Below are 20,550 nucleotides of genomic sequence, written 5' to 3'. Positions count from 1 at the left end.
TCAGGTCATGATCCTAAGGTCATGATCCCTGGGATCGAGCCCTGCATTGGGCCCCCTGCTCAAATAAATAAATAAAATCTTAAAAAAAAAAAAAAGGAAAGAAAGAAAGAAAGAAAGAAAGAAAGAAAGAAAGAAAGAAAGAAAGGAGGGAAGGAGAAAAGTCGGGCCAGACTAACAATAAAATATACAGGGGATATGACAAGATAAGCCAGGAAAACCCTCCATAAATCTAAGGATATTAGTAAGCAATTCAGATCTGAAGAACAGCCCTCCCACTTAATTAGGGCCCAAGATTGCAGCAAAAATCTAAGAGCAAACATGCTGAGGAAGGCCCATGTTGCCTTTTGGGGAGCCGGCAGGTACAGTGTGCAAGACGTCACCACAGCTGACATATAATTTCAAAATATGTTAAAGACCTACATTGCTAAGCTAAGGTTTTATGAGGCTTTCTGTTTGTATGACTTCTGCCTTCCTTGGACTTCGTATGTAATTTCTTAACAGTTTCATCGACTTCACTCTTGAGTCATACTTACTCAAAGAACAAGACAAGATCACCGGCAGAAAGTCCGAGAACATAACTGGTTTCCCTGCACAGGAGCAGCTCTTTTGCAACCCCGTTCGCTGAGCAAGTCCTCAAGAGGATGACTAAGAGGAATGCATTCGAACAACTGCTGTGTAGTAAACAGGACCACAGCGGAGCGAGCTGGGCGCAGCAGCTCTGCTTGTGACAACATTCCGTAACACTGAGTCACAGAAGCACCAAACCGGCTTGGCTCCAGTCACACCATAGCGGAGGGCATCTTTGGCCAGCTCTGTCGGACTTCTCCAGAGCTGAAAAGGCTAGCTTACAGAGAGCTACCAACATTGATTCAGGCTTTAGTATTGGCTGAATCCAGGAACCAAAGGGCTGTCAGTCTTGACTTGTTTCCAGCCTCGAAAGGATGGTCAAGACTCACTGGCCACACTCAGACACCTGGATGGTACTGACTGACAGTGTCAGTGTTGAATATTAGGCTATCTAGAGATAAACAGGAACATCTAATACATGGTTCACCTTGAATTCATTTTTAAAAATTCAAGTTTATAAAAGATTTAAGTTTGGGGAGATTTTTTAAATATTTTATGAGAAGAAAAATACATGCCTATTTAAAAAGATTAGGAAAGTTGAAAATTCAAAAACTAGAGCTGTTCTTTTAATTTTTAAGCTTACAAGTAATATTTCCCTATTGTGAAATTTATGCTTATTTGTGAAACATTTGGAAAATAGAAGTGTAAAGAAAAAATTACAACTGGAGATTATTTTCATCAAAACAATTAACTGCAACATTTCTTTACATTTCAGCATCTTTTTCTCAAATGTTTAATATATGATTGACTCCTACACAACTCTTTCAAGAACATGTCTGTTGAGGGGCACCTGGGTGGCTCAGTTGGTTAAGCATCTGCCTTGGCTCAAGTTTTGGGTCCCGCACTGGGCTCCTTGCTCAGCGGGGCGTCTGCTTCTCCCTCTCCCTCTGCCTCTCCCCACTGCTCATGCTCTCTCTCTCTCTCAAATAAATAAATAAAATCTTTTTTTCTTTTAAAAAGAAAGGTCTGTCGTAAGCTTTTTTTTTTTTTTTAAGGTGCAAAAAAATAATTACTAACTAAATAGCATTTAAAGTACTGGTATTGTTAGTTCTGGTTTTAACATAATACTAACTTCCAAATTCCCTCTCCTTAATCAAACAAATTGAATAACACTGAACTCTACTTCATTCTCCTGTGCTAAGGGAATGAATTTGCCAATGCAGCAACGATGACCGCCATTCTGCTGCAGGGCCCATGTCATTAAGGGAGCCACCTGAGCGTCTCCTCCCTCTTCACAGAGCAGACACGGTGGTGAGGCCACAGAAGCGTCCCCAGTGTACTTGAACTCCGCTCTTCATCGGTACACCTGAGGGGCTAGATCCGGGTCGTGCTGATTCTGGTCGCCTGGGTTGTCTGCAAGGACTTGAGACGGTGGTAGCAAGCCTCCTGCCTTTTCCCCTCTGGTCCAAGTGTGGAAAAACTCCAAGGCTCCTTCCTTTCTCTCCTTAACATAGTTCAGGGCTAGTGGGAATTTGCCAAAGGAACTTTCCTAAAAATTCAGGGAAGCACAAAGGAAAATAAACAAGGGAAACTCAAAACTATCAGAGTCAACAGACAGCACACGGGCTCTGAGCTTACAATAGCGAACTCACTTCCACGCCTGCTTCCTGTTTTCCAGGAGCCTCTCAGGGAACCTGCCTTTACCGCCTGTATGCTGAGCCCCTTCCAGAGGTGGGATTGGGGTGGGGCCCAGTCTCCTAGGTGTTTCTGAGAAAACCCTGAGAGGCAAGAGGGCTGATGATCCATGCCTTCCATCTCCTTAGGCATCTAGGTGTGGTCCTATGTCCCATCTCCAGAGTTAAGGAAATTTTTTGTGCACAGCGCCCTATGTGAGGAGAATGTCCATGCACCAAGTTCTCTGTGAGCGATGGTGTGATGTAATAAAAAGAGCTGGCCTTGAAGTCATCCTCCTGGCCAAGTCTGAATTAGACTTTAATGCTTCTTGGCTGTGCACTCTTTTTTCTTAACCACTTTATTAAGACATAATTTACATACCATACAATTCATGTATTTAAAGTGTACAATTAAATGGTTTGATTATAGTCACATGTGTGGAACCATCACCAAAATCAATTTTAGAACATTTTCATCATCCCTGCAAGAAATCTCATGCCTGTTAACAGTCTCTCCACTTTTCCCCAAACCTCTCCCCTCACCCCCTCACCCCCACCCTAGGCAGCCACTCATCTTTCTGTCTCTATAGTTTTGCCTATTCTGCTGGTTGTATGCTCTTTTTTTTTTTTTCAAGATTTTTTTTTTTTCCCAGAGAAAAGCAGCGGGGAGGAGCGGCAGGCAGAGGGAGAAGCAGGCTCCCCGCTGAGCAAGGAGCCCGAAGCAGGACTTGATTCCAGGACCCTGGGATCATGAACCTGAGCCGAAGCAGACACTTAACCATCTGAGCCACCCAGGCGTCCCTGGTTGTGTATTCTTGAAAAAATTATTTAACCTCTTTGAGCCTTAATTTCTTCTTATGTAAAATGGAACATAATACCCTTCACTCAAGCAGCACATAGGAGGCATTTAAAAAAGTTCTTTCCTCCCCTTTCATCATGGGCCTTAAGATACTTGAGATACTCATCATGGACCTTGAGGAATTTGAAGCACAGAGGAGTTAAGTGATTTGCTCCAATTACAGAACAGGAAGGTAAGTGGTGAAGCCAAGTTTCAACCCAGGCAAGCTGCTCCAGAGCCTGCACGCTGGATGGGACCCCACCATAGCTCTCCAGTACAAACCACCCGTGCCTGCCCCTTGTCATCAACCACGACCCCCTAGACAGAAGGCTGGCCGTAGCTCGAAGAGTTTGTCCAATTCGGAGCTATTCTTTAATAAAGCATTTCTATTCCACAGCAACAGTCTAGATCACCTGGAAAACGTTTGTTTCTAGACTCTACAATGTAGGAGTCTGATTTCAGGGAATGCAGATGGTGGTCTGTGAATTCGGATCAGGGACATATGAAGGTATTTGTTTCTAGATCATATCACTAACCACAAAACCACTCTGAGATGGGAAGATCCTGTAATTTCCAAATAGCATGCAACTGTGCTGAACTGGCAGTAAACTCTGACCCTTAGTGAAATGCCTTTCTTATTGCTTACTAGATTTATTTCTTGGTACAGCATCGTACCCTCTACTTGCCTTAGTACTGAGAACCCTTTATAGTTCATTTGAATTACGTGTCTGTCTTCTACTGATTTTCCACGCTGTTTGAGGACAGTGTCCATAACTGACGTACGTCTGTGTTCCTTAAAATTAATACAGTTCCTCGCGCACGGTAGGTGTTTATATGTTTTTTGAGGAGAATTAATTCAATTGAACTGAACTGAATCAAATAGCTTTAGGTCTGAAGAACCTGTTTATTCACTGGAGGATATCCCCAAATTCCTGACATAATTTCAGTTCTATTCTAATTTTGACAGAGGCAAAGTCCTAAAGTTTACTATCATACCTTTTCTCCTGCTTGACGGTTGTTCTCCAGGGATCAGAAAGTTGGGCTTCAGCCTGTGCTCTCAAGTCCCCTAGGAAGAGAAAATCAGCTGAAATGAAAATACAGGTTTCTCGTTGGGTCTGGCTTTAGTAGGAAATATGGAATAGAGTGGAAAGAAAAAGGAAGTCTCCTGCAGTTTGTGAGGGAAGAGAGGGGGCACCTCTTTCTTCCCCGTGCCCAGTTCCTAAGGTTATCAGCCACAGTCTTAAGAGTATGTGAGCTCTGGTTGGTTGTCCTGGGCAGCTGGTCCCCCAGCCATGGTTTTCCATCCTCCATAACAGGCCTGCTCAGAGCTGGTCCAGGAAAGACACGGATCCATGACTATTTCCTCCTTTCTTTTCCTCACCAGTGATGTGTGCCCCACTTTTAAGTAGACTTTCCTTCAGTTTGTAGCATTTTCCTGACCTGGTTTTATGCAACAGGCCAGGGAAGCTCTATATCAATTGCTTTCCGTTAGATAGAATATCAAGCCTAACTTCCTTTGACATATTTCTTTTTTTTAAGGTTTATTTATTATTATTTATTTGAGAGAGAGAGAGAGAAGGAGGGGCAGAGGGAGAGTGAGAGAGAGTGAGACTCTCAAGCAGACTCCCCACTGAGCACAGAGTCGACATGGGGCTCAATCCCACGACCCTGAGATCATGACCTGAGCCAAAATCGAGTTGGATGCTTAACTGACTGAGCCACCCAGGCACCCTTGGTGACACACTTCTTATTCGCAGTTTATGAATTCTGTGTGTGGGTGGGGGAGCATTCCCCACATATAAGAAATTTACTAATGTGATTTATTCTTACAATTGTCTAAAACCATGTAACTTTGCTTTGCTCCTTCAGAAAAGAGGCTTGAGGGGCGCCGTGGTTAAGCATCTGCCTTCGGCTCAGGTCATTTGATCCCATCAGGTCCTGAGATCAAGCCCTGCATCAGGCACCCTGCTCACCGGGGAGCCTTCTTCTCCCTCTCCCTCTACTGTTTCCCCTGCTTGTGCTCTCTCTCACACTCCGTCAAATAAATAAATAAAATCTTAAAAAAAAAAAGGAAAAAAAGAAAAGAGGATTGATCCCTTATGGCCTGTTGTTTCATTTTTTTGATTACCTATTTCACTCTTTCAGATATAATTGAGAAACAAAAATAGTATGTATGCTATGTTCTAACAAACACCATTCAGTCTAAAATAGCAAAAACTATTCCTAGGCCCAAAGTCTCTAAAATGCTGGGCTTCTGTTGGACAAGAGGGGGTGACCATAATAGTGGGATTTCAGGGATACCAGGACCTCTCTTCCCTCTACAAACAGACACACAGACAAACAACTCTCAGATACCTCTGGGTGTCAAGAAGACTGCAATTCTATTCACTATAGAATAGAAAATCATTTTGAGGGTTAAGAATTATTCTTTCAAGGAGCTACCCTTTTAAAATGGAAATGAAGGGATAAAACAAGAAGTTGCTACTATAATAGTATGAATTGCCTCGTAATATACTGTCTCTCTCACCCAGGGTGGAAATAGAACAATTTGAAGATATTGAGGGCTCGGAGAATAGAGAAGAGTTTAAAAGAAAGTAGACGTAAGACGTGTCAGAAATATACTTACCCACTTTGAAAGTTTGCCTCAGCTCTGCTTTGGCTGTGTACAGAAGCAAGGCAGTTTGTAAAGAAAATAATATCTCTTACAGATGCTCTTACAGATCTCTATTCTTTCATTTTCGTCAATTCATTTTATTTTATTTTTTTAAGATTCTATTTATTTATTTGAGAGAGAGAGAGAGCATGAGATTGGGGGGTCAGAGGGAGAAGCAGACTCCCCACTGAGCAGGGAGCCTGATGTGGGACTCAGTCCTCGGACTCCGGGATCATGACTTGAGCCAAAGGCAGTCGCTTAACTGACTGAGCCGTCCAGGCACCCTGTCAATTCATTTTAAAGAGGAATGTTCTGTTAAGGTATCAATGTAGTATCTGAAAAATTCAGTATGATTTTCGAAATGTTCCTTTGAGTAATATTTTGACAATACATACACACATATTTTCATTTGGATGTATACATTCTCAAAATATTATGAATGGAATGTTTCTAGAACATATGAAGAGCAAATAACCAAGACAAAAAAATCTGAACGTGTATCATCTAAACTGATTAAAATTAGGAGAGCAACCGTTAAGGTCCTTCACCCTAACCTAACTACAGTTTTGTTTTTCAGCATCTGCTAATCTTAGGACCAACACACAAAAAACAACTTTCTGATGTCTATAGAAAGGGAAACCTTTAAAAGGAGTATAGTCCAACCCTCTCATTTTGCACACGGGGAAACCAAGATTCAGAAAGTGAGTTGATTTGCTTAAGGTCCCTTGCTTAGTGAATAACAAATGGGGAAGTAGAACTCAACATTTCTTTTTTTTTTTTTTTAAGATTTTATTTATTTATTTGACAGAGAGAGACAGGCAGCGAGAGAGGGAACACAAGCAGGGGGAGTGGGAGAGGAAGAAGCAGGCTCCCAGCAGAGGAGCCTGATGTGGGGCTAGATCCCAGAACGCCGGGATCACTCCCTGAGCCGAAGGCAGATGCTTAACGACTGAGCCACCCAGGCGCCCCTAATTTAGACGTTTAATTTTAGGTATTTTATTTGGAATAAATCATATGTCTTCCTTTCACAATTAGCCACCCAGATCCCCTTCCTGAGGCAAACTATGTTTGGAATACCATTTAAATTCTATCTCTATATATAAAATTAATGATCATATACTTCCAGATCTTTAAATTTGGATACCACTGATTTGATATAACTTTTAATTTCTTAAGGAACTGGAGAACATTCTAGTTCTTTTCTTGTTTTCTTTTTTAAAGATTTTGTTTATTTATTTCAACAGAGCAAGAGCTCACAAGCAGGGGGAGTGGCAGGCAGAGGGAGAAGCAGGCTCCCCACCGAGCAGGGGACCCCGGGTTGTGAGCTGAGCCAAAGGCAGATGCTTAACCGACTAAGCCACCTAGGCACCCCTCTTTTTCTTTTTTTAGTAGACTCTGTGCCCAGTGTGGAGCTGGCATTTGTCACCCTGAGATCAAGAGTTGCATGCTCTGCAGACTAAACCAGCCAGATGCTCCTGTACTTTTTTTTTTTTTTAAAGATTTTATTTATTTATTTGACGGAGAGACAGCCAGCAAGAGAGGAAACTCAAGCAGGGGGAGTGGGAGAGGGAGAAGCAGGCTCCCAGCAGAGCAGGGAGCCCAATACGGAGCTCGGAGCTCGATTCCAGAATGCTGGGGTCATGACCTGAGCCTAAGGCAGATGCCTAACAACTGAGCCACCCAGGCGCCCCGCTCCTGTACTTTCTTGATTAAGATAATTTGGAAGTTTCAAAACATATTATAGGCTCAAACGACTTTTAAGCACACTAAAAATTTTTATTAAAAAAGAAAAGCTGCATCTGAGTTGTTCTTAGCCAAAGTGCCCAGGAATGTGGTGTGTAGAAGAAATAGAGCAGCCCTCAACACGAGGTCACCAGGGAGGCAGGACGAAGCGGCTGCTGGGGCAGGCTCTTCTCTCTCCTCGAGGTGTTGGAGCCTGGGTCAGAACCGGGTTTATTTGCTTTCTCTGGTTTAAAAGGTAAGAGGTGTCTTTGACTCATCCCTTTCCTTCCGACTGGAGAGCCAAGCCCGCTTTCTGATTTTATCTTGGAAATTTCTCTTCAACCATTCCTCTGCCTTCTCACTGCTGCAAAGCTAATCTTGGTCCCTATTACCTCTGTCCTGCCTCTTGCAAGTATCCCAAAATAGCTTCACTGATTCCAGTACTCTCTCTTAAGTCCTTCCTGGCCCTAGGCAACCTACCCAAGCTGTTTCTCAATCCTCTCTAACAAACGTTCTCCCCCAGAGAGCCTGGTCTAGTCCACCTCACAAGCATGCTTGCTCGATCCTGTCTCTGCCTGTCCTTTGTTTATGCTGTTCCCCATATCTTAAATGCCTTCCTGCCTCTTCTCTGGCTGTCCAAAATCTCACCCACAGTTCAAGTTCAGCTTCGCTATCACCTTCACCATGAGCTTCCTTCCAGCAACTCTAAACCACAATAAATGCTCCCTTTCCAGTCATCCCATAGCACTTCCTTACAGAATCAAAGAGTTGGAAGGAAACTTAGTAATAAATAAATAAATAAATAAATGATATTTTACCAAATGAGGAAACAGATTTTTAATCTGGAGATAATGAAGTGACCTATCCAGGGTTATATAGCTGTAAATGATAGATGGGGGGATCAAGACCCCCAATCTTAGCTTAATGCTATTTCCTTTACACTATGCCACTTCTCTTTCACTTGTCTCTACAACTAACAGGAATTTGCTTGTATTATTTGCATGTGTTTCATGGAACAAAGTTGTATCTCCCTACAAAGATTGAAAGTCTCTCTTGAGGGGCGCCTGGGTGGCACAGCGGTTAAGCGTCTGCCTTCGGCTCAGGGCGTGATCCCGGCGTTATGGGATCGAGCCCCACATCAGGCTCCTCCGCTATGAGCCTGCTTCTTCCTCTCCCACTCCCCCTGCTTTTGTTCCCTCTCTCGCTGGCTGTCTCTATCTCTGTCGAATAAATAAATAAAATCTTTTTTTTTTTTTAAAAGAAAGTCTCTCTTGAGATTGGAAACCATGTGTTTACTTCTTTGATATTCCCACAGCAAATAATAAGCACTCAAAAAAAATCTTTGTGGTATTAAGGGGCGCCTGGGTGGCACAGCGGTTAAGCGTCTGCCTTCGGCTCAGGGCGTGATCCTGGCGTTATGGGATCGAGCCCCACATCAGGCTCCTCTGCTATGAGCCTGCTTCTTCCTCTCCCACTCCCCCTGCTTGTGTTCCCTCTCTCACTGGCTGTCTCTATCTCTGTCGAATAAAATCTTTAAAAAAAAAAAAAAATCTTTGTGGTATTAAGATTCAAAATTTTAAAGTCTTTTGACAGCTCCACAGTGCCTTGCACGCGATGAGTGCATAGTAGATACTTCGAAAATACTAGTTGATTGATGAGCTGAGTGAAAGACACACACACACACACTCAGGCATTCCTTCATTCCTTCAGCTGCAACGATACTATGCATCAGGCACCACCTAGGGGCTGGAGGTGCACAGATTATGACAGGCACTTGGGGTACACGGTGTTTCAGCGAGGATGAATAGGTCTACTTCACAACCATGCAAGAAAATGAGAACCTACCCGAGGTGTGCACGGGGGATAAGTACTGCAGGGGTGAGGGGGTAGGGGGCAGCACAAAGAGTCTTGGAGGAAGACTCTTTTGAGATGAGTCTTGGAGGAATACAGTCTCACCGAGTATAGAAAAAGAAGAGGGATTCCAGGATCAGGGTCAGCAGACACACAGAGGCAGGCAAGTGTGGCGTGCATTGCTAAGGGACAGTGAAGAAGAGAAGGACTCTTGGAGAAGGTGAGAGTCTAGACAGGTAGGTTGCATCAGCTTGTAGAGAACCTTGCATGCAGGACTAAAGAGTTCTTTAGTTTGGACTTTAGGGGCGCCTGGGTGGCTCAGTCGTTAAGCATCTGCCTTCAGCTCAGGGTGTGATCCCAGGGTCCTGGGATTGAGCCCCGCATCGGGCTCCTCTGCTGGGAGCCTGCTTCTTCCTCTCCCACTCCCCCTGCTTGTGTTCCCTCTCTGGCTGGCTGTCTCTCTCTCTGTCCAATAAATAAATAAAAAATCTTAAAAAAAAAAAAAAGAGTTTGGACTTTATCCTGCCAGCAATGGGGAGTCAGGAAACTTTTTTTTTTTAAGTTTTATTTATTTGAATAATCTCTACACCCAACTTGGGGCTCAAACTCACAATCAAGATCAAGAGTTGTATGTTCTTCTGACTCTACCAGCCAGGGACCCAGGAAACCTGCTGAGAAACAATTCTAGGTGTCCATGGAGGAGAGGTGAGCAGCAGACAGGAGGGTGGGAGTGGGACAGGGAAGGGGCAGTTGAAGTGGAAAGAGATGTTTTTCTCCTAATTATAAAAGTTATACATGAGAAACAAGCCTAGAAGGATGAATACATAAATGTGAACAGCAGTCTGTGGGTCATGGTTTCACAGGCAGTTTTTCTTTTCTGCGTGGTGCTTTTTTTCCTTTTGTATTTCTTAAGTTTTACACATTTAGCGTATATTAGGTATTATCATATTATTATTCATTTTATTGTATATAGTACTTTAAAAATAATACATGCTCAATATAGAAGACTGTAGAAATACAAAAATGTATAAATGGAAAAATTTTTTAAATCATCCATAAAAACACTCATGTTATAACATTAAGGGGAAAGGATACAAAATTGCATATACGATGTCATTTTTATTAAAAAATTATGTAGAAAAGGCTAGGAGGAAATATATCAATATGTTAATAATGATTATTTCTGTTGGTGGGATTATGAACAATTTTGTTTTATATTTTGTTTCGTTTCTTTTTTTTTTTAAGTTTTAGTAATGTATTTAAGTAATCTCTACACTCTACGTGGGGCTTGAACTCACAAACCTGAGATCAAGAGTCACATGCTCTTCTGCCTGACAGCCAGGTGCCCCTTGTTCAATTTATTTCTAAGTTCTCCATAATTAGTATGTACTTCTTTTTCTTTTTTTTTAATAAGATTTTATTGATTTATTTATTTGACACAGAGAGAGCACAAGGAGGGGGAGTGGCAGACAGAGGGAGAGGGAGAAGCAGGCCCCTCGTGCAGCGGGGAGCCTGATGCGGGGCCCGATTCCAGGACCTCAGGATAATGACCCTAGTCGCCCAACCAACTGAGCCACCCAGGAGCCCCCCTGTTTTTTTCTTTGAAGATTTTATTTATTTGTCAAAGAGAGGGAGAGAGAGCGAGAGAGCACATGCACAAGCAGGGGGAGCAGCAGACAGAGGAGAGAGGGAGAAGCAGACTCCCCGCTGAGCAACGAGCCCGTCGTGGGGCTCGATCCCAGGACCCTGAGATCATGACCTGAGCTGAAGGCAGACGCTTAACTGTCTGAGTCACCCAGGCATCCCTACAGTTACTTTTAAAAAAGCATTTCCTGTGTATCAGGAATACTTCACTCATTCAATCCTCACCACAAAACTTGAGGCATAGAGAGATTAAGAAATTAGTCCAAGAAGGGGCACCTGGGTGGCTCAGTTGGCTAAGCACCTGCCTTCGGCTCAGGTCAAGATCCTGGAGTCCCAGAATCAAGCACCACTTTAGGCTCCCTACTCAGTGGAGAGTCTGCTTCTGCCTCTGCCCCTCACCCTGCTCGTGCTCACTCTCTCAAATAAATAAATAAAATCTTAAAAAAAAAAATTAGTCCAGGAAGAGAAAGATTGTGAATAGTGGATCTGGGACCATGTATCATTACTTCTTTAAAAACAGCTTTTATTCTGACAATTTACATACCATCATATATTAATTTTAAAATGGAAAAAAATACATTTGTTTATTTAAAAATCACAGAACACTCCAGTTCCCAGGGGGAAAAAAAATCACTGTTGACATTTTGACATACTTACCCCCTTCTGTGAATGTTACCTTCTGTAACTGAGATCTCCCCTTCCCAGTCCTCAGAGAAAGGGACAGGATCAGATCCATGCCACGAAGACTGTGAGAAGGATGGACTCGGCAGAGAGAAGGGGAAGGGGGAACAGAAGATGTGGACATAACTCAGGGTCAGGGGAGAAGTCAGGGAGGTGGTCACTGATGCCTCTCTTTTCTGAGCAGTGGATGAGGGCATCTGCTGACAGTGAGATAGAAAGCCAGACCTGGCTTGGATTAGGGACTCCAGGCGCGTGGGAACAGGTTAGACAGCTGTTAGAGGACCAGGAAAGGTTGTTAACTCGGGGCTCAGGAAAGGATCCTAAGCATCATCAGGACCCAGATAAGACTGAAAATCGTAATTGTTTTTGGCAAAGCCAATTAGCACACGTGACAATTTTTTTTTCTCCAGCAACAACAATGTAACATAATCTCATTAACTTCTTTCTCTACGTCCTGCCTTAAAATGCTTTTCTAAAAGTACAGCATAGGGACTATAGTCAATGATATTCTAATAACTTTGTATGGTGACAGATGGTGACTGTACTTACTGTGGTGAGCATTTTGTAATGTATATAAATGTCGAATCATTTTGTTATACACCTAAAACTAATATAATATTGTATGTCAACTATACTTCAATTAAAAATGTTTAAAAAATTTCTGAAAGTTCTTTACATTCTCTACATGATACTAAAATGAGGTACCTTCACTCTGACAGCAGAAGGAGGCTTGTTTAGGGGCGCCTGGGTGGCACAGCGGTTAAGCGTCTGCCTTCGGCTCAGGGCGTGATCCCGGCGTTCTGGGATTGAGCCCCACATCAGGCTCTTCTGCTGTGAGCCTGCTTCTTCCTCTCCCACTCCCCCTGCTTGTGTTCCCTCTCTCGCTGGCTGTCTCTATCTCTGTCAAATAAATAAATAAAATCTTTAAAAAGAAAAAAAAAGAAAGAGGCTTGTTTAATGCAGGCTGAGGGGGTCATCTTCCAGTAGGTCAATGTAAAATTGTGTAATTAGGGGGCACTTGGGTGGCTCAGTTGGTTAAGCGTCTGTCTTCAGCTCAGGTCTTGATCCTAGGGTCCTGGGATCGAGTCCCTCAGTGGGCTCCTTGCTTGGCAGAGAGCTGGCTTCTCTGTCTGCCTGCCATTCCCCCAGCTTATGCGCGTGCTCTCTCTCTCTGGCAAATAAATAAATAAAACCTTTTAAAAAATTTTGTGTAATCAGGTTCCAAAAATCAGTTACAGAAAAATAGTCAGAGGAGCCCTTGGCCCGAGAATGTATTTAAAAATGTGGAGGTTTAAGTTATCCGTTAGATCAGTATGAACCCCTGGTGTGAGCTAATGCCAGCTTGGCTGTCGTCACATAAACACGTTCATCAGATCAGGGAGAGCAACACTTTACACGTGCATTGGTGAACTCCCTTCTGATTTTGTTTGTTTATGTACAATTCCAGGAAGAACCTTGGTAAAGAGCTTTCACAGGACTTAAAGAAGTCTTCAGTCCACTTCGTGTGAGCAAGGAGTAAGGAAAGCCATCTGCCCTTGTCCCTTCGTATGCTCCTTCAGGGGAGCCACAACCAAAGACTTGTCCACACCCTGATGGCTCCCTCAGCAGTATCTTTACCAAGACCTCTGCTGGTCTTATGCATCCAGCCGCCTGTTGGATGGCCACCCGTGAATGCCCAGCGCGCCTCAAGGTTACTATGTACCAACCTGCTTGTGGCAATTTCTCTCAAAACAGACATTCCTCATTTCAGGCGGTGATGTCATCCCTTGCTCATCTTTTGAAGTCATCTAGGACACCTGTTTCTCGAGCACATCAGTCACCAAAGCCTACAGATTCTAACTGTGCAGTATTATCCCTGCTTTCCCTGTTCTCCATTGCTTCCGCTACTGCTTTCCTTAGGATCTCATCGCTCTTGGCCTGCATTACTGAATTCAGCATCGGTGACTTCCGTCTGTTTCTAGCTAGTCTTTCTAACTTCTGTCTCCCTTTGTTTCCTTTGCTTCTTCAAGCCATAATTTGCCAATGGTCTCAACAGAAAGATCAATTTATGTCATTCTCCTACTTAAGACCTTTCAATAGCTTCTTCGGATGTTTTAGCATAAGACTTCAACTCTGAACTTAGCACTAAAGGCCCAGGTTATGTCTCTACCCTCCTACCACAACCAGCCAACCACAAACCAGCTTCACTTCACTCCAGCTGAGCCACTTGGCTATTTCACACCACTGCGCCTCTCTGCCCCCCCGCCCCCCCGCCATCCAGCTGGCACTACATCCTTCAAGCTTCACCGAAGTATCTCCTTGTCCAGGAAGAATTCTCTGGTGTCCCACTTTAGTTTGGATATCCTTTGTGTGTGCTCCATACCACACTGGGCCTACACTTAAAACCGTAACGCTTGATTTATTTGTTTGCCTTCCTCTCTAGACTTTAACTGCCAAAGTGCACAGACCCTGGTTTATTGAACTTCATAAATCTAAATCTGGAGCCAAACACCATGCACGGCAAGGAAAAGGCCCTCAGTAAATGATTTTTGTTTTTGGTTTGGTTTGGTTTTACTTTACTACACCAGGGCACTGCTCTAGGTGCTAGGAATACATGATGAACAATCCAGATATGAGCCCTGCTCTAAATAAATGAACAGATAAATACTGACTACATGAACTGGGAGTATTTACTTGAGGAAAAGAGCAGTTTTAGGGTGGCAATGACTAGAGCTTTCTCTTAGGTAGAAGAGAAAGTAATGTATTTTTATTTTTATTTTGCTCCTGAATTGAGAATCATTGAGTAAAATCTACAGAGAGGTAGATTTCACTTTTTTGAGTAATTAGAATTGTTAAAAACTGAAACCGTCTGGCTGATGATGTAGTGACACCCCCCCCCCCCCATCTCTCTAAGTGAGAAATGATCGGGTAAAGGCTGACAGCACTCCTGGGTGGGTGGTGGGCTAACCGAGAGGGCCAATAGGGCATGTCTGGACCACAAAACCACCATGAACTTCTAACCTGTGTTGCCTCTGGGGCTTCATCTTGCCATAATCTCATCAACACCTTAAGTCCAATGATTAAATGTATACCATTTTTTCTTTCCACTTATTTTTTTCATAGCCTGCCCTTATTATGCACAAGCATATCTAGAAGCTCATTTGTACTCTGTACACCCACATCCGGCTTATCTGATTCTGTTCTTGGCTCCTCACTAATGGTCCCGGCAGAGTTTTTAATTCAGATGATGAAGGGGGAAGACCTGAAAGGACACAGCTGTATATTTCATATCTCACTTGGGTTGGCAGAGCAGCTAGCAGTTGGGACTGATCCTTTTATCTCAAATAGAGTCAACTGGATTGGAAAGCCAATGGGTGTGGGGGCTGGGTGGCTCAGTCGGTTAAATGTTGCCTTTGGCTTGGGTCATGATCCCAGGGTCCTGGGATCAAGTCCTACATCGGGCTCTCCGCTTGGTGGGAAGACTGCTTCTCCCTCTCTCTCTCTGCCTGCCACTCCCCCTGCTTGTGCTCTCTCTCTGTCAAATAAATAAATAAAAATCTTAAAAAAAGAAAGAAAACCAATGGGGAAGAAAGTAATCTAGCATCCTTGAGTATTACATTTATAGCTCCCATAGTTACCTATAGGGAGCACAACAGAGGGAGCTGCTCATTCAGTGCTTAAGTTTCCGTAACCTGCAGCCTGAGGCTGACTTATGCCTGTGCCAGATATCAGGAGTAGCTTCAAGTGAACAATTGGTACAAGGTTTCTTCCTATTTGTTAGAATTAGAGAATTCTTGTACATGAAGGAAATAGAATGAGAGACATGGAGATACTGGGCCCAGTGCTTGCTCTTCCCCATGAAAGGGCAAGAAATGCTCAGTTGTTGTGCAGGTCTTTTTCAGTGGCCCAGCCACTGGGCTTGTCCGAACTTAGAGTGATAATAATGCTTTTTCGTTTATTATCTGATCTTTCGCTCTTCTACCACTGCTGACCATCACTAAACATCCCACCAGCACCCCCTTATTCACCATGGATGGTTCTTTCACCTCCATTTTGGCCTTGGTCAAAATTGCCAACAAGAAATATGACTCTTTGGGGCACCTGGGTGGCTCAGTTGGTCAAGCGTCTGACTTTGGCTCAGGTCATGGTCCCGGGGTCCTGGGATCAAGCCCCACGTCAGGCTCTCTGCTTAGTGGGGAGCCTGCTTCTCCCTCTACCTCTGCCTGCTACTCCCCCTGCTTATGCTCTCTCACTCTCTCTGTCAAATAAATAAATAAAATCTTTTTTTTTACAAAAGATTTTATTTTAAAAAAGATTTAAATTAAAAAAAGATTTTATTTATTTATTTTTAAAAATTTTATTTATTTATTTGTTTGTTTGTTTATTTATTTATTTGACAGTGAGAGAGAGAGAGCGCGCGCGCAAGCCAGCACATGTGAGCAAAAACAGGGTGGGGGAGGGCACAGGGAGAGGAAAAAGCAGACTCCTCTCTGAGAAGGGACCCCAACAGGGGCTTGATCTCAGGACCCCGAGATTATGACCTGAGCCAAAGTCAGACACTTAACTGACTGAGCCACCCCAGCGCCCTAAGAGTTACATACTCTTCTGACTGAGCCAGCCGAGTGCCCCTTCATGTTCTGTTTTTAAAAATATACTCATATGGAGTGCCTGGGTGGCTCAGTCGATTAAACGTCTGCCTTGGGCTCGGGTCATGATCCTGGGGTCCTGGGATCAAGCCCCATGTCAGGCTCCCTGCTTGGTGGGGAGTCTGTTTCTCCCTCTTCCTCTGCCAGTCCCCCTGCTTGTGCTCTCTTACTCTCTCTCTGTCAAATAAATAAATAAAATCTTAAAAAAAAATAAATACTTGTACTGGGGCACCTGGCTGGCTCAGTAGGTGGAGCATGCAACTCTTGATCTCGGCGTTGTGAGTTCAAGCCCCATGTTGGGTGTAGATTAGTTAAAAATAAAATTTAAAAATATATATATATATATACTGATATTAAGAAATCAAGAGCATATATGGTTTCTACAGTGATGGCACCTGAAGCACATCTACCCTTCTACTTTCAGTTTTTTTATTAAAGTTGATAGGTGCCCAAAAACTGCTGTATGAATTAAGCTAATAGGTTAAGGCATGCTCTACCAGAGGGAGCTTTCACAGCTATTATGGAAGACCTCTCAGGTTATTTAATTTTCTAAGCCCAACTTTACAGCCCTAATTGATATTTAACAAATCAATGGAACAAATGAAACAATAAAATAGATACTTAGTGCCTGATGAGAGATCCCAGAGAGGACATAGCCCCCATCTTCAAAAAGATTGTTTGTTCAAATGTAAAATATATATTTTATGGTCCTTCCCCCCTCTTAAATATATGGGCATGGAATATAAATCAACAGAGAAAATAACTCACTTGGGACCTGTCCAAATAAAGCGAAAAGTTGTGGTTTTTATGGAAATACATCACTTTTGAACTGAGTAGGTTTAAAAATAATGAAATCAGTAATTCTTTATATGTATATGGCTGTTTATGATTTAAGTAATTATCTCCTTTGCTCCACATATCAATCATGGAGGTAAATGGAGCGGGAACTGTATGCTTTTATTATTTGAGAAAATGCAGTGTGATACCCAGGCTCACACAGATGCCAGGGACTACAGTTATAACCAGAATCCCAGGTCTTTTGAATCCTAAAACATTGCTCTTGCTTTTACACTACCCTACTTTCTCTACGAAATATCGCATTAAATTAAAAAATTATTCTAACTTAATTATGTTTTTAATTGGTTTTGAATTTAATAGAATTTCACTCAAGATTTTAAGCTCTGATTGAAGATAGCCAAGTGTGTTTCAGTTCAAGGTCCATCTTCCTCCTGAAGCCTCCCCCAAACACCCCATCTCACAAGAAATGTTTTCTTCTCTGAACTCCTCTCTAAAAGGAGCCAAATGCATTATATTATTTCTTAAACTCCTTTATGACTTTAACATTATATAGTGTACTTATAGTCTACACAACAGGGATAATCCTATCAATTGCATTAGAAATTTCCTTAAGGTCAGAGACTGAATTTTCTACCTAAATGCATATTTCTGTATTGAATGAATCAAACTGGAGAGACAACTGTGGCCCAGCTAAGGAGTTTGAGGCCAGATTGTACACAACCCTGGGCACTTTGTCAACCAAAATAATTTGACCTTTAAACTGAGCAAGGACAGTTTGAGGCCAAAGGAATGACACAAGGAGCTAAAATAATTAAAAAGAAAGTTAAAGAAATTAAGGATTGTAGTCCCTTTGAAAAGAGATTAAGAGAAGAACTCATTAAGATTCACCAGCTTCTGAATGGCACTGAGAATTGAGATGCTACAAAGCTATTTGACCTGGTGTCAAGAACAAGGGGAGATGCCACAATAAGATAGGCCAGAGATGGACAGTCCAGGAATTCAGAGAGGAATTTTGGAACAGAACCGCATAAACAAGGACTAAGCAAACAGAGGCAGCAAGAGAGCTGATTCTTAGATACAGTTTTTAAAATAGAATTGAAGAGTTCTTTAGCAATAAAATCTGAGGATGTTCTGAGTCCCGAATCAAAGAGGGGGTCCATGGTAGAAAGGACCCCCTCAGCCCCTTTCTATTCTCACCCACTGAGTACTAGCATTTGTAATCGTTTCCTTTATGGCTGCATGTGGCATTACAACAGCATTCGCTAGCCCCCTGCTCTGGTGTGAGCTGGTTTCAGCTGGAGCAGACAGAAGCAATGCTCCAGAGAGCCACAGCGTCCATGCTCAGGGCTGAACCTCAACCAGGGTCAGGGAGGTTTCCAGCCTGACACCTCAGTTTCATGGCAATAACAAATTACCAGTCTTAAGGTCAAAAATAAAGAGAGCTGCTCACATAGTCCTGGTCCAGGGAGCCTCGCAGCTGTTATTGTGGTGCTGTGGAAGGACACGGAGGCTGCGGGCCTCACAGTTCACAGTAATGAGAGTCCCCATCCGAAGGAGCTCTGAGGAAAGGTGTGGACAGGTAGAAAGGAGAACCAGGTTACTTTGAGTGTGTTTCCACTTCAGTCTGGGCTTTAGGGAGGGTAATTAACTAGAGAGATGCTGAGAGAAATTGCTAGAAATGTGGGTGGGTGGGGGAGACATTTACACAGTGCACACTATGGTTAGCCAAAGAATTTTTTTCTTCAGTTTTTATTTAAATTCCCGTTAGTTAACATTCAGTGTAAGTTAGTTAACATACAGTGTAATACTAGTTGCAGGTGTACAATACAGTGATTCAACACTTCCATTAATCACCTGGTGCTCCTCATGACAAGTGCTGGTTAGCTAAAGAATTTCTGACCCTGATTCTCTATCCACAGTGAATCCTTATAGTGACTTTACCTCCTATCTCAATACATTTTTTTTAAATGTAAACTTTCTCTCTCAATAAATTATTATCTCTTGTTGTCTCTGTCATCTTCTTCCCCAACCAGTTGCCTATCCTTTTGGAACCCCCCCATGCCTCACTTCTGAAACCTGCTTTACAGGATACCCAACACTGACAAGCTTCCCAAGGCAGATAAAGGTAATCGAGTGCTGGAACCACAGGTTCCATGGCAGCTAGGAAGGAGAGTTGGGACAGAGCCGGAAGGCTGTCAAGAGAGGAAGGAAACATAAAGATAAACAATGGTAGCATCACTGACATGATCAAGGGCAATTTTATTTAATCCCTTCATAACTTGCCTTTTGTTCATTTACTGCCCATGTGTGCCCTGTATCCCAGGACAATGTTCCTAGCCTTGAGCAGAAAATGTGACACATACCTGTGCAGTTTCATTTGTATAGTACTTAGCTTGGTGCCACATAAAGTGAACTTGATAATATTATGAAAATAGTCAGAAACCAAAAGCCTGATGCAGTGAAAGGGAAAAATTAGGACTGGGAAAAACAATCTCAAATATTAAAGAAACCATTAGAAGGTGGAGAAATGAAATGGAAATAGAAAATTAAGTTTATGCGAAAGGCTTGAAAGTAATCCTAAAGCATGTTGACACTTCAAAAATTATCATCTTTGTTCTGTCACAGACTTTTACGATAAAAAAATACATGTATAGACAGTAGTGTTTTCTACAAACTTATTAATACATATTTATTTCAGAAACAATCATTTATGATCAATTATCTGTAGACTACTCTAAGGGAGCAGGTTGGGGGACAGAAATAAAGGCGCCCTATGGGCTTTTCCCTGTGGAAGAGCAGAGATTTACTCAGTGAAATGAAGCATCCATGAAAGAGGTAAGTTGGAAGAGGCTGCATCAGGGCAGGGTGGTTAGGGATGCCTCCCTGAGGTTTATACAGAGGGGCGGAGTTTGGCTAGGCCAAGAACCAATGAGGAAGAGGGGTGCAGTGAGTACTGATCACTTGGTTACTGTAGGCCCAACACAACAGCCACTAGCAACATGTGGCAGATTGAGCAGTGACATGCGGCTAGTCCTAACTGAGATATGCATTTGAGTGTAAAGTAAACACCAGATTTCAAAGACATGGTGTGAAAAAAATGAATGTAAAATATTTCATTGATATTTTTTGTATCAATTACATGTTGAAATTATAATATTTTGGATATACTGGGTTTAAAAAAATAAATTATTAAAATTAAATTCACCTTCTTCAAACTGTTGCTACTTTAAACAATGTTTTAAGAAGATAAATCTGACTCTACTAGGCAAGATAGAGTAAGTCAGGTGCTATTAGACAAAAGAAAACCAGGAAGCTTCTAAAAGAGTGAGATGAAGAGGACCTGGTTTAAGGTGGAAACTGAGGTTATCAAAAGGAAAAGGATGCATGAGACATCGCGAAGGAAGAACCAGTAAGACAGTGATTATTAGGTACGAGAAAAGGGAAAAGAAAAGTGTCATGGAAAAAAAAGGGAACCCAAGTGTCTGGGAATACAGTTGT

The sequence above is a fragment of the Ursus maritimus genome, unplaced genomic scaffold (genome assembly GCF_017311325.1).
Source record: "Ursus maritimus isolate PB19 unplaced genomic scaffold, ASM1731132v1 scaffold_26, whole genome shotgun sequence".
NCBI lineage: Eukaryota > Metazoa > Chordata > Mammalia > Carnivora > Ursidae > Ursus > Ursus maritimus.
The sequence above is the reverse complement of the archived record's forward strand: the minus strand, read 5'-3'. Positions refer to the sequence as shown.